We start from the raw sequence: 11030 nt of genomic DNA, 5'->3' as shown, positions 1-11030 counted from the left end.
CTCTGCAGACTGCGTGGCTGGCGACGTGCACCATGGAGAAGACTTTTATGCACTGCACAGGCCTCTCTTGCTTTCGTCTAAGAAAATCTTCTTGTTCTTCTTCTCCTCTTCTTCTTTCTATATATGAAACTTAGTTTGCATTTCCTTTGAGGGAACTCACGAACGTATGGACCGATTTGCAAGATTTCTTCACTAATTGATTTGTCTTGAAGTCAGCTGTGTTTATATAGGGGAAAAGACGGCTTTGGCAGGGTTTGTTCTATTATTGGCAGGGGGGTTTTTGTCGACCAAATTTTATGAAATTTGGCCACAATATTCTTTTATATGCACAATTATGATAGGCCAAATTTGAGCATAATCAGTCATAAAAAAAAAACCCTGACAATAATAGAACAAAACCTGCCAAAGCCGTCATTCCCCCTATTACAAAAAGTTTGAAAATTTGAAGGAAAAAGTTGATAATTTAAAACAGTAATAGGACGATTTGGGAGAAAACCCAATGCGATCGCACAAAAAATGATCTAGAGTGCGACGTCGCAATCAACGCAGAAAAATTATTAAATCTTTCGAGGTCGTGAGTTAAGCTTAAGGAATTAAAAAGAATAGTACTAAAAATCGTCTTATCGCAGGTTTCTCGTATACCTACTAAGTACACATTAAGGGTATATGTTTGTTCGCTTCAAAAACAAACTATACCAATGAACTAAGTTCGAGGAATTCAGATGATGTGTGTTTGTGCGAGACTGTGTATTAAGGTGGCTCAAAAAACACTTTTTCAAATTTCGGTTCTATTTGATGCCCTGATGCTCTGGACAAAATTTCAGCCAAATCCCATAACGTTTGAGCGGTTCTAAACTCGTTGGAAGTTTATATGGAAAAATCTATGCAAAACATCGAAAAACAGTGATTTGTAGTTGGACGGCACAATTTACAATAAAGAACTATGATACTCATTCCAGTTCTTTTAGAATTAAAAACAAAATGTTATGCTGAAAACCGCCCATCGAAAAAATAGAAAAAAAAAATTCCGTACTAATTTGAGCCGCGTAAGTATGTATGTAATCTTGTAATCTTGTAATATCAACGCACCCTCTGACCATAGCCTATCTGCGTTGTATTTAAATACCGCTGAGCGATACGTCTACTGGGCAACACGTCCGGTGAGTACTGCACTAAGATCTCCTTAGATGCAACCGGACCGAGATCTTACTTAAGGCTCCGAAGGGTCCGTTTCGTTGAGATATGTTGCCATAAAATAGAAATATATGCACTTGCTTTTCTAATCTACGGGAATATTTAAATTTACTAATGATATTGATTAGTTTAGAACGAGCTCAGTGCAATTAAAATATAAACGCAATACTTTTCTGCAATTCACAGAAGATGTTGGGATTGTCCTTGAAGTAATCACGTTGTGAACACAGACTTCCTGTATTGACGGTGGTTGTTATGAATATGAATACCACTGCTGATACCGGAACTATGAGATTTTCTTCATCACTGGTCGTCTGGAAAGAGGTAGATAAAAGAATTGGGCCGCTTTCACTCGCCGGCCCGCAAAACATTAGTAAGTAATTAATCTTACTACAAAGACAAAATACAGTTCTAATAATTCTGTCTTATTAATGGATATCACACATGCCCATCTGATACTCAACTTAACCAAAACATATCTTCAATACTTAATAAAACGATAACTGTATATAGTTTCTATTATTGTCCATATATACCTACTATTCAATCTAGGATTCCAAATCGGATAAATTAATTCAGTTCCTAACTCAAAGCTTATCCTCAACGCTTTGGCTGTCAATAGTCTCCACAATATGAACATTGAAGGTTATAACTTTGTTCAATCCTTCATCTGTTTATATTAAAACTCAATCCTAACTGCCCCAAAACCGCTTTCAACACATAACTGCCCCGAGCACAGCCACTACATGCGACCCACAGGACCCCAATCGAGGACGGCCTACACTATACCGTTGTGAGCTTACACCCTCTCCTGGGCTGTGCGATGCTGAAAATATGCTCCTAACGTTTGATGCCTAAAAAATAAAAATAATTAAACTAATTACACTAAATCTTACACTTTTGATCGAACCCGGCTGACATTCGCGTTAAACAATGTGTTCCATGAGTGCTGATCACTCATGATAACGCCCCAAATCGGCGAGTAAAATGCAGTTTCACGCAGAGTTTAAACCCTCTCTTGCGCTAAGTAATGCTGAAAACTTCTAGGAATTTGATTCATAGAAACAAATTATACTGAAAATGGTGCGTGGCAAAATAAGTTATACTATTAGCTAATTTAGTTAAACCCTGACTACCCCACATTATACTGGCCCGTTTGGAGTCATCCAGTGGCACTTGGTCTTAGCATTCGTTTTCTTTTTAAATTCTATAACAATTGACCACGCTTACCCCCATATTAGTAATATGTAGAACGAATGCTTGACTATTACTATACTAAGTATAGTAAAAGACCGGAAGTAATAATTGGGCCAGCCACCACCAATTTGAGCCGCGTAAGTATGTATGTGCGCAAAAAATCTCGCTCATTTTTTAGGCACTTATCACATACACTTGCCCTTAACCGATTTGCCGATTTTAGAGCACTTTACGTAAACCGATTTGCTAGACATAAATTGCATTTGACGGAAAATTGGCCGCATCAGACTACCCGTAACAAAATTAAAACAAGGGGCGTTATTTATTTCAGAAAAATATTGTAACAAAATGTGTTATAAATTTGGCTGGTTAGTTGTCAAAATAACAAAAAATATATCAAAAATTCCTCTAGCCGTAACACAATTAAGTCAGAGGTTAATACCTTCATATCAACATTATAACAAACGTTGATATAATTATACGGTACAAAAATCTACTTTCATGGTAATTGCCTACTGCACGGTTAAAAATCTGGTACGTTACAACGACGAATTTCGATCTATAATGTAGGCAATTAACTTTGATCCAGTTACTTATATCGAACATGGGTTCAAGTTATACTGAAGGTGATCACCTTCACCTCCGATTTTTTTTCCCATGTCTACAAAAAATGTAGGCAATTATTTTGTGAAAATATACATAACTCATGTTTTTATAATTTTGATATGAAATAAAACTGGTCGAAGACACATTTTTATCGAATTATCTAATTATAACACACGCTGTTTTAAATAACAACCATTGATATATTTGAGTTATAATTTTTTTATGCATTCCTGATCGGGTATGGAATCGGAAGTCATCCAGTACTGCAAAAGATCGTGATCATCATAAGACAGCGAGCAAAGCGCATTTTTCTATCTCAGGCGATCAAATGAAAAGCCGAAAAAAAAGCTTTTCGCATGAAAAGCCGTAATAAAAGGATGTTGCGATTTGTTTTAAAATTAAAATTTCTCAACCATTTTAATAGATACATATATCACATAACATATGTGTAACTCGGGTTCAAAAAGATGTACCCAAGTTCAGATTCAGAGGTGGTATAGAGAACATCGTAATGTCAAAGGCATTATACCAGTTCATTTTCGAAACACGGAAAAAAAAATTGTAAACACAATCAAACCTTACACGGTTAGATGACTTTACCCATTAATGGGTACTGTTTTTATGTTGATATTATTCCCACCGTGAAAAAGTCACCCTTTTCCTCTCAAAATGCCTCTCCCCAAGAGAGGGAGACATTCTTCTTTGAAAATTTTGGTTGATTCAACCAAATTCCTTGGTCATTACTAAATTAGGTTTGAAACAACAATTTGTTTTTAGCTCAATCAAAGTTAATTGCCTATATTCCGGGTATTAAACCACTCGACTTGGACATTAATTAACAATGCTCTGAAAACTCATATGTGAATATGTACATTCTGTGGACCTCCGTCGGCCTTCGCAACTTAATTTCTAGTTCAATGTTCGGTATTTTGTTTTCTGAGTTCCAACTGCAATATTTCGTTTTTACTGAACTGCTAGTTTTTTAGTGGACCACCAACGATTGTCAGTAATAAATTCCCAAGATTCGGGAAAAAACATGTTGATTATTCTGACGTTTACTCATTTTACTGAACAAATCATTAAATTTCTAAATTGCTGAACAGCACAAAACGTCGGTACAAATCCACCAGTGAAAAATGAAAATTTACCGACTAGCCATTGAAAAAAATGCTGAACGCTATTGTAAAGGCCCTCGATGTTGTTTTCTTGATCCTTTTTCTCCGGTTGAGCTACCATTTTGAAAATTATTTCCGACGTGCTGGTTGATCTTTTTTGTCTGAAAATTGAATTTTTCATCGCACAGTGTAAAACAAATGAAATGCATCATGAAAACCCGGTGCCTCCTACATCTGGGAACTTTTTTAAAAAAAATTCATCATGGAAAATAGTCACTCGAATTATCGTATATGGTTATAATCAGCTTGTAAAACGTCTTTCACGGTATGCTCAGCACCGACGGTGTGTCGGTGCGCTAAGGATGATGTTAATAAGTGAAGGATTTCCTCTTTTTGTAAAGGATCTAATTCCCTGTCTGACAAAAATAAATTATAACCCACTGAAGTCTTCATTTCTCCTTACTTATAGCATAGATATAATTATTATATAATTGCTTATAGCCTATTCAGATTACGATCATTTACGAGGTATTGGACATGAAAAATGACAATAAGAAATTCAATGAAAATACGATGAGTGAAATATGACATCTAGAAACTCTTTACCATGTCAAATACTACGTAAATGATCGTAATCTGAATAGGCTATTATTTTCCATGCAAATGTAAATTGATTAGATATTCTGTCTAGTCGGTAAAATGCTTTCAAAAAAATAAATCCTCATTTACTGACTAACTCAGTTATGTTCCTATAAACAAACAACCTTCATTGCCGATTCAATGTTTATTTGACATTTCTCGATTATGCTGAAAACTCGGTAATGTAAATGGGTGATCCGTAGTCCAAAAACTCAGTAAAATTTTACCGACTCGCGGTTAATAACTGTGAAAGTGTTGAATGAACACTAAGCAGCGAGGTGGCAATGTCCCAGGGGGAGATGTAATGCCAATAAGAAGAAGAAGAAGACAGAACGAAACAATGTAACTGGCAGCCCATGACTATCTGTCAGTGACAGTTTGAAAAGACACGAGGAGACGCTCCACAACATCACCACTTAGGTAATTTAAAGTTTGTTCATAATTTATAAATAAACTATTAATAAAAACTATTTTTCTGGTTTATGAAAAAGCGGCATCGTTGTTGTCACGTTGTTGCCCATACAGTAGAGTGGCTAAAATTGGGAAAACTTTTTTAAATTTTCTTGATGGGCCTCTTATTTGATTCGATTTGATGTCATGATGCTCTGGACAAAATTTCAGCCAAATCAGTCAACGGTTGGGCGGTGCTAAACTCATTGGAAGTTTATATGGGAATATGTATGCTGAAACATCGAAAAACAGTGCTTTGCAGTTAGAAGATTAGTGTTTCTCGGTGAAGTTATTAGCATTTTTCTGCAGTCTAGTTTGAGCAAATTTCGTTTCTTTTACCCTAGAAAAGTAATAAATTCACCAATACAACACTCCAGTAAATAACTAATAACTTTGCTTAATAAACTCGAATCTTCTCGCGGTTTCTAACATAGGATTTTGTATTTAATTCTATATTAACTGAATTAGTATCATGGTTCTTCATCGTAAATTGTGCCATTTAACTGAAAATCACTTTTTTTCGATGTTTCTGCATACATTTTCCCAAATAAAATTGTCCATAACGCGAATAAATTCAATATCTCGGTTCCTTTAATCGGCCCTTGATCTGAATGAAACTAAAAAGCGTTCAACAATAGCATTTATTTTGGCTGACTTTGTATTCTTTTTATGCCTTAAAAATGCGTGAGATATATGTACAATTGATGCTTCAAGTATCATATATTTTATTTCATAATTCATTGAGAAAATTAAACGAAACACGGCTACGTAGCGCATACAAAGTGAAATAACAGTCAATCTTTTTTCGTTCAACCGAATCGCCGCATAATATACTCAATTTTTGGGTTAATTTATTTGTCAGTGCAGGGCTTAACTTTTATACCACTTTTTAGTGCAGTGTCTCTTTTCTCAGATGACAGAACGATGTTCCCTATACCAGTTATACAACTTTGGCGAGAAGCAAAAGGGGGCCAACTTTTTGCTACGGTTTCTCTTCGAAGTTGTACTTATGTTATGTGCATATATGCAGGGATTCTTGAAATCAGAATGACGTATGAATCAGGGGTTTTCTTTCAAAGTGATACTTAGTACGGCCATTTTAATTTACAAGGAGAATTTATTTCTAATTTTTACTCTCTTTATAATACTGCTGAGTGCTTCCGGTGATGCACATCTACTGATTAACAGTGACTAACATGGTATAATGCTTTGGTTTTGTTTCTTGCTTATCGTAATAGGTCCTACTTTGAAAAGTGCGAATCTAATCTCCGCCAATCGCTTATGCCTAATGTTCAATGGGGATGGTGCAATAAATACAGTCGAGAGGTTTAGTAACAACGCGCAAAAGTGGCAAGAAAAGTGGGATTGTTGTATTTTAACTATAAACTATGAGATGACTAATTTCGCCATGGAATGTGTATTGATGAAAGAGTACCGCAGTCAGAGAGAGTCAGTGGAACCTAAACCACACGTTCCATCGGTAATAGAATAAAATTCTTGATCCATAAATAATTAAATAAATTACATGAAAAAAAAAAAGAAATCGCCTACGAATAAATAATAGATAGATAACAGAAACAATAAATGAATATAAAATTTCCCTAAATATTGAAAAATTTCCATGAATTTTTTTTTTCAAAGATATTTTTGTTTTTTGGAATTTTTTTAACTGTTTATAGAATTTCTATACTATCCTGATTTTTTTTATTGGCAATTTCCTATTTATTTATGGAAAAATGGTAATTCTTTAGGGGGAGTTTTTATTTTAGTCCTCTCCATCTCTTAATTGCAGTATTTTTTTTTATCAAAATCAATTTTAATTCAAATTTAATGTTTTAATAATATCAAATGTGGATACAGATAACTTATAAACAGGTGAAGAAATAAAAGGAGTTTTGGAAAATGAATTATTATTTGCATATGTCTATGCTGTGAGATTAAGAGTATGAAGTGAGAATTGCGTCAACTCTCATTCGAATTAGGCAGTCTTACCTGAAAACCTACAATTCATATCTGCTAAATAGCCTGCAGCAGCTTGGAAGCAAATATTGACCTATAACGACTCCTGCAGTAGACGTTCGATAACTGCTAGACATTTGACTGCAATTTGATAATAGTAACAACTTTGTAGTTATCGAATTTCCTAATCGATGTCAAATTTCTTGATCGCTGCAGTGCCAGATTAACTATTTGTTGGATATAAATGTCGAACTGTCAAATTTCAACTAAAAGTTAAACAAATCAGTGGAATGGTTCACAGCCTAAGTAATTTCAAGCTGCCTTATAGACCAGTGCATGATGACGTAGGTTGACAGTTCACAGAGCTTTTCTCCTAGACTTAGCCTCCGGCGCAGCTTCCGATAAAATTGTTTCGTCATATTATTCGCATGTAGATGTCCTTTGCGATTGATTTCATGCTGAATGCAAAGAATAACACTAAAATATTCGTATCTGAGCAGTTTTAAACTAAAAATCTGAATTTTAATTTTCCCTTTATCAATTTTTCTTCAAACAGCTTGTAAACAAGCTCTGTGAACTGTCGTGAGGTTAAGTTAGAGTTTGCATTGGTCTATAGTCTCGGTGGGTTTCGATATAAACACGTACGCTTTGCCAAAGTTTCGAATGTTCGTGGTCCGCACCAAGCAACAATGGATAATCACCTTATTTTACGCACAAATTTATGTGCAGTAGTTCTATTTATTCACAAACCGTACCGAACACTCCTCAGCTCAATAAATGAGGATAGTCTGTATATTGAATAGCAATATTTATGTATATGTAACAGGACGGGTGTCCTACGGAAACACGAAAGGCGGAAAGCATATAAGGCGTAATACAGAAGGCAGAATGAAGGAACAGCCAATCGTCATAAAAGACAGAACCACGAAAAGCGGAATCATAAAAGGCAGAATTGCATTGGGCTGTTTTAACTTAAGCATACATTTTAAATTTTAGGTAACAGTCAAGTATATGATGCACAGGAATCGGCAGTTTTACACTGAATAGAACCCGAAGAGTTCATTATATGGAATGAACTTTGTTTCAAATATACCACCGGATAACCACCGCCATCGACTAATGTTGACTGGACAAATCTCATAGGTTATGCCTACTATAGTAGACTGGCCCAAAATGCATGAAATCCTGAATTTCAAACCTTGCTGATGACAGTTTGGGGGTCCCAGAAGCTCCCCTGAAAATTTCAGCTCATTCGGTCCAGTGGTTGGCGTGCGCAAATGGCTCAAAGTTTGTATGGGAAAAGTGATCCAAGTTTTTTTGCTTCTAGGTGGCGCTGTAGTCGACGGATTCCTGTTGTGGACAAAATGTAGAACCTGTTTTATATAAGGAAGCGACTGGTGAATACCGGATGTAAATCCCTTTGAAATTGGCCAAGTTATAAGCATTCAAAGTCGAGCGTGTCCCCAGGGGTGTTTAAAATGAGAGCAACGTACCACCGACCATTGCGGCGGCGATGCAGGCGTATTATTGTACTTCCAGTTGAAAACCGAAGTGAGCTCTCGCGACAATCGAGTTTTCTCCCGTTTCCTCTTGTCGCAACTACGTCGCGACTAGTGCGCATCATGGCGCACGGCGGTGGCATAGATGCGCACTAGTCGCGATGCAGTTGCGACATCAGGAAATAAGGAAAAACTCAATCGTCGCGAGAGCTCACTTCGGTTTTCAACTGGAAGCACAATATGTGCCGTGCGAAATTAAATGCATGATTATCACGCAATCTCGCGAATTTTTATCCGATTGGTAAATACTTTCCGTACTCTGTACAGTAGTGTAGCTAGAGAGGGAGGGGGTGAATAAGGGGGGGCAAGGGGGGGATCTTTTTTTTAGTAGAAAAACACATCCGGGATATTGTTCGATGTTTAATCTCGCAATTTTCTGGCGTCGTTTTATCTTCGAGCTAACACGCTAAAAAAATTTACTCAAAATTGACATAAATTGAAGAATTGAAGAAGAAGTTTGGTTTATGCTATAGTTTAGAGTTCAATTTTCGAAGCGTGAATGTAAATACACGAAATAAATTAAGTACTTCTTCCATTTATTTTGTTAGCCTCAAATAAAAATAAACAGCCATCCAGTTCCAACATTATTGATATGATCCCTCAAAATTACCTTATATTTGGTAGGATCGTTCCTTATAGAACAATATTGGACCCATTTTATTATTTATGGAGACCAATTTCAATATAGAGTATTCAGAAAAATCAATCATTCCAGGAATTTTAATTTTCATAAAACACAACATTTGATTGAATTTTTTGGAAAACCAACTCAATATTCAACAGCAACGACAAGACTATGAAGAGTTGCTAAATTTATCTTTAGCATTTCTTGGTGTGAAAAGAATTAAATTTTCGCCTTCAGGAGCACATAGCAATGCCAGATGGATGGCGGAAGCAATGTATTGTCTTAAAATACGGCTGTTTAGAGGCCAATTTGACATGACCGATGATGAAAGGCGAAAAATTCCAGTAATGTGTGCTTTTATTTTACGAGTTTACATTTGGTCTTGGTTTGAAGCTCCTTTACCCTCATCAGCAGCACGAAATGATCTAAACCTGACAAAAAAATTGATAACTTTACGAGATGCTTTCCCTGATCAATCAAGAAATGTATATATGGCTGCGGCTTCAAGATTTGCAAATCATCTATGGTACTTGAGTGAAGAACTAGTCGCTCTGGCTTTTTTCGACCCAGAAATATCTACTGATGAGAGAAAAGAAATGGCACACAATTTAAAATCTTGTAAGGGTGATGAAGTAAGAAAAATAAAATTGAAAGTATCTACGATCGATAAGTTGACTTTTCGTACGCTTTCGGATTTTGTTTCTCAAAATACGATGAATTTTTTTCGAAATTTCTGGAATATCTGCAAATTTTCTCAAAGAAGATCCTAGTATATGGGATGATTGGAAGAATTTGTTGAAAGTAGAAATAAAATTAATTCATTTTTGGTAGTGAATGACTGTGCTGAAAGAGGAGTTAAACTAGTTCAAGATTTTTGTGGAAAACTGACAAAAAATGAAGAACAGCTTCAATATCTTCTCAAAGTTGTTCAACAGCATAGGCAAAATTTTCCAGGTTGCACTCGCTCTGTTATAAAGGAAGGCCTAGCAGTTGAAATAAATAATTAATATAGGTATAAGTGTTGTTTGTTGATAACTTTGTAGTTTTATACAGTTAATAAATTATGCTATAAACATTAAAACTGTTGTTTGAAAAATATATAACTTATATAATATCCCAGGTCTCTCTGTCTTTCTGTCCCTCTGTCTGTAACGATTATATCATATCGTTCTAAAATTGATGCAACGGGCATCACGATGTCCGAAAACAACTCGTTACAAATATTTCATGAATTTTGTCTCCCCTTAAAAACTTCAGCTCGTTGGCTTCAGTGGTAAGTCACCCCTCACTCTCTAGCTACACTACTGTACAGAGCACGGAAAGTATTTACCAATCGGATAAAAACTCGCAAGATTGCGTGATAATCATGTATTTAATTTCGCACGGCACCGAATACGCCTGCATCGCCGCCGCAATGGTCGGTGGTACGTTGCTCTCATTTTAAACACCCCGCTCGACACCCTCGACTTTGGATGCTTATAACTTGGCCAGCTTCAACGGGATTTACATCCGGTCTTCACCAGTCGCTTCCTTATATAAAAGGTTCTACATTTTGTCCACAACAGGAATCCGTCGACTACAGCGCCACCTAGAAGCAAAAACCTGAAACGGTTGCGTTTCCGCATACATTTGGATCACTTTTCCCATACAAACTTTGAGCCAATTGCGCACGCCAACCACTGGACC

The sequence above is a fragment of the Armigeres subalbatus genome, chromosome 2, assembly GCF_024139115.2.
Source record: "Armigeres subalbatus isolate Guangzhou_Male chromosome 2, GZ_Asu_2, whole genome shotgun sequence".
Lineage (NCBI taxonomy): Eukaryota > Metazoa > Arthropoda > Insecta > Diptera > Culicidae > Armigeres > Armigeres subalbatus.
Note: the sequence above shows the minus strand (reverse complement) of the source record.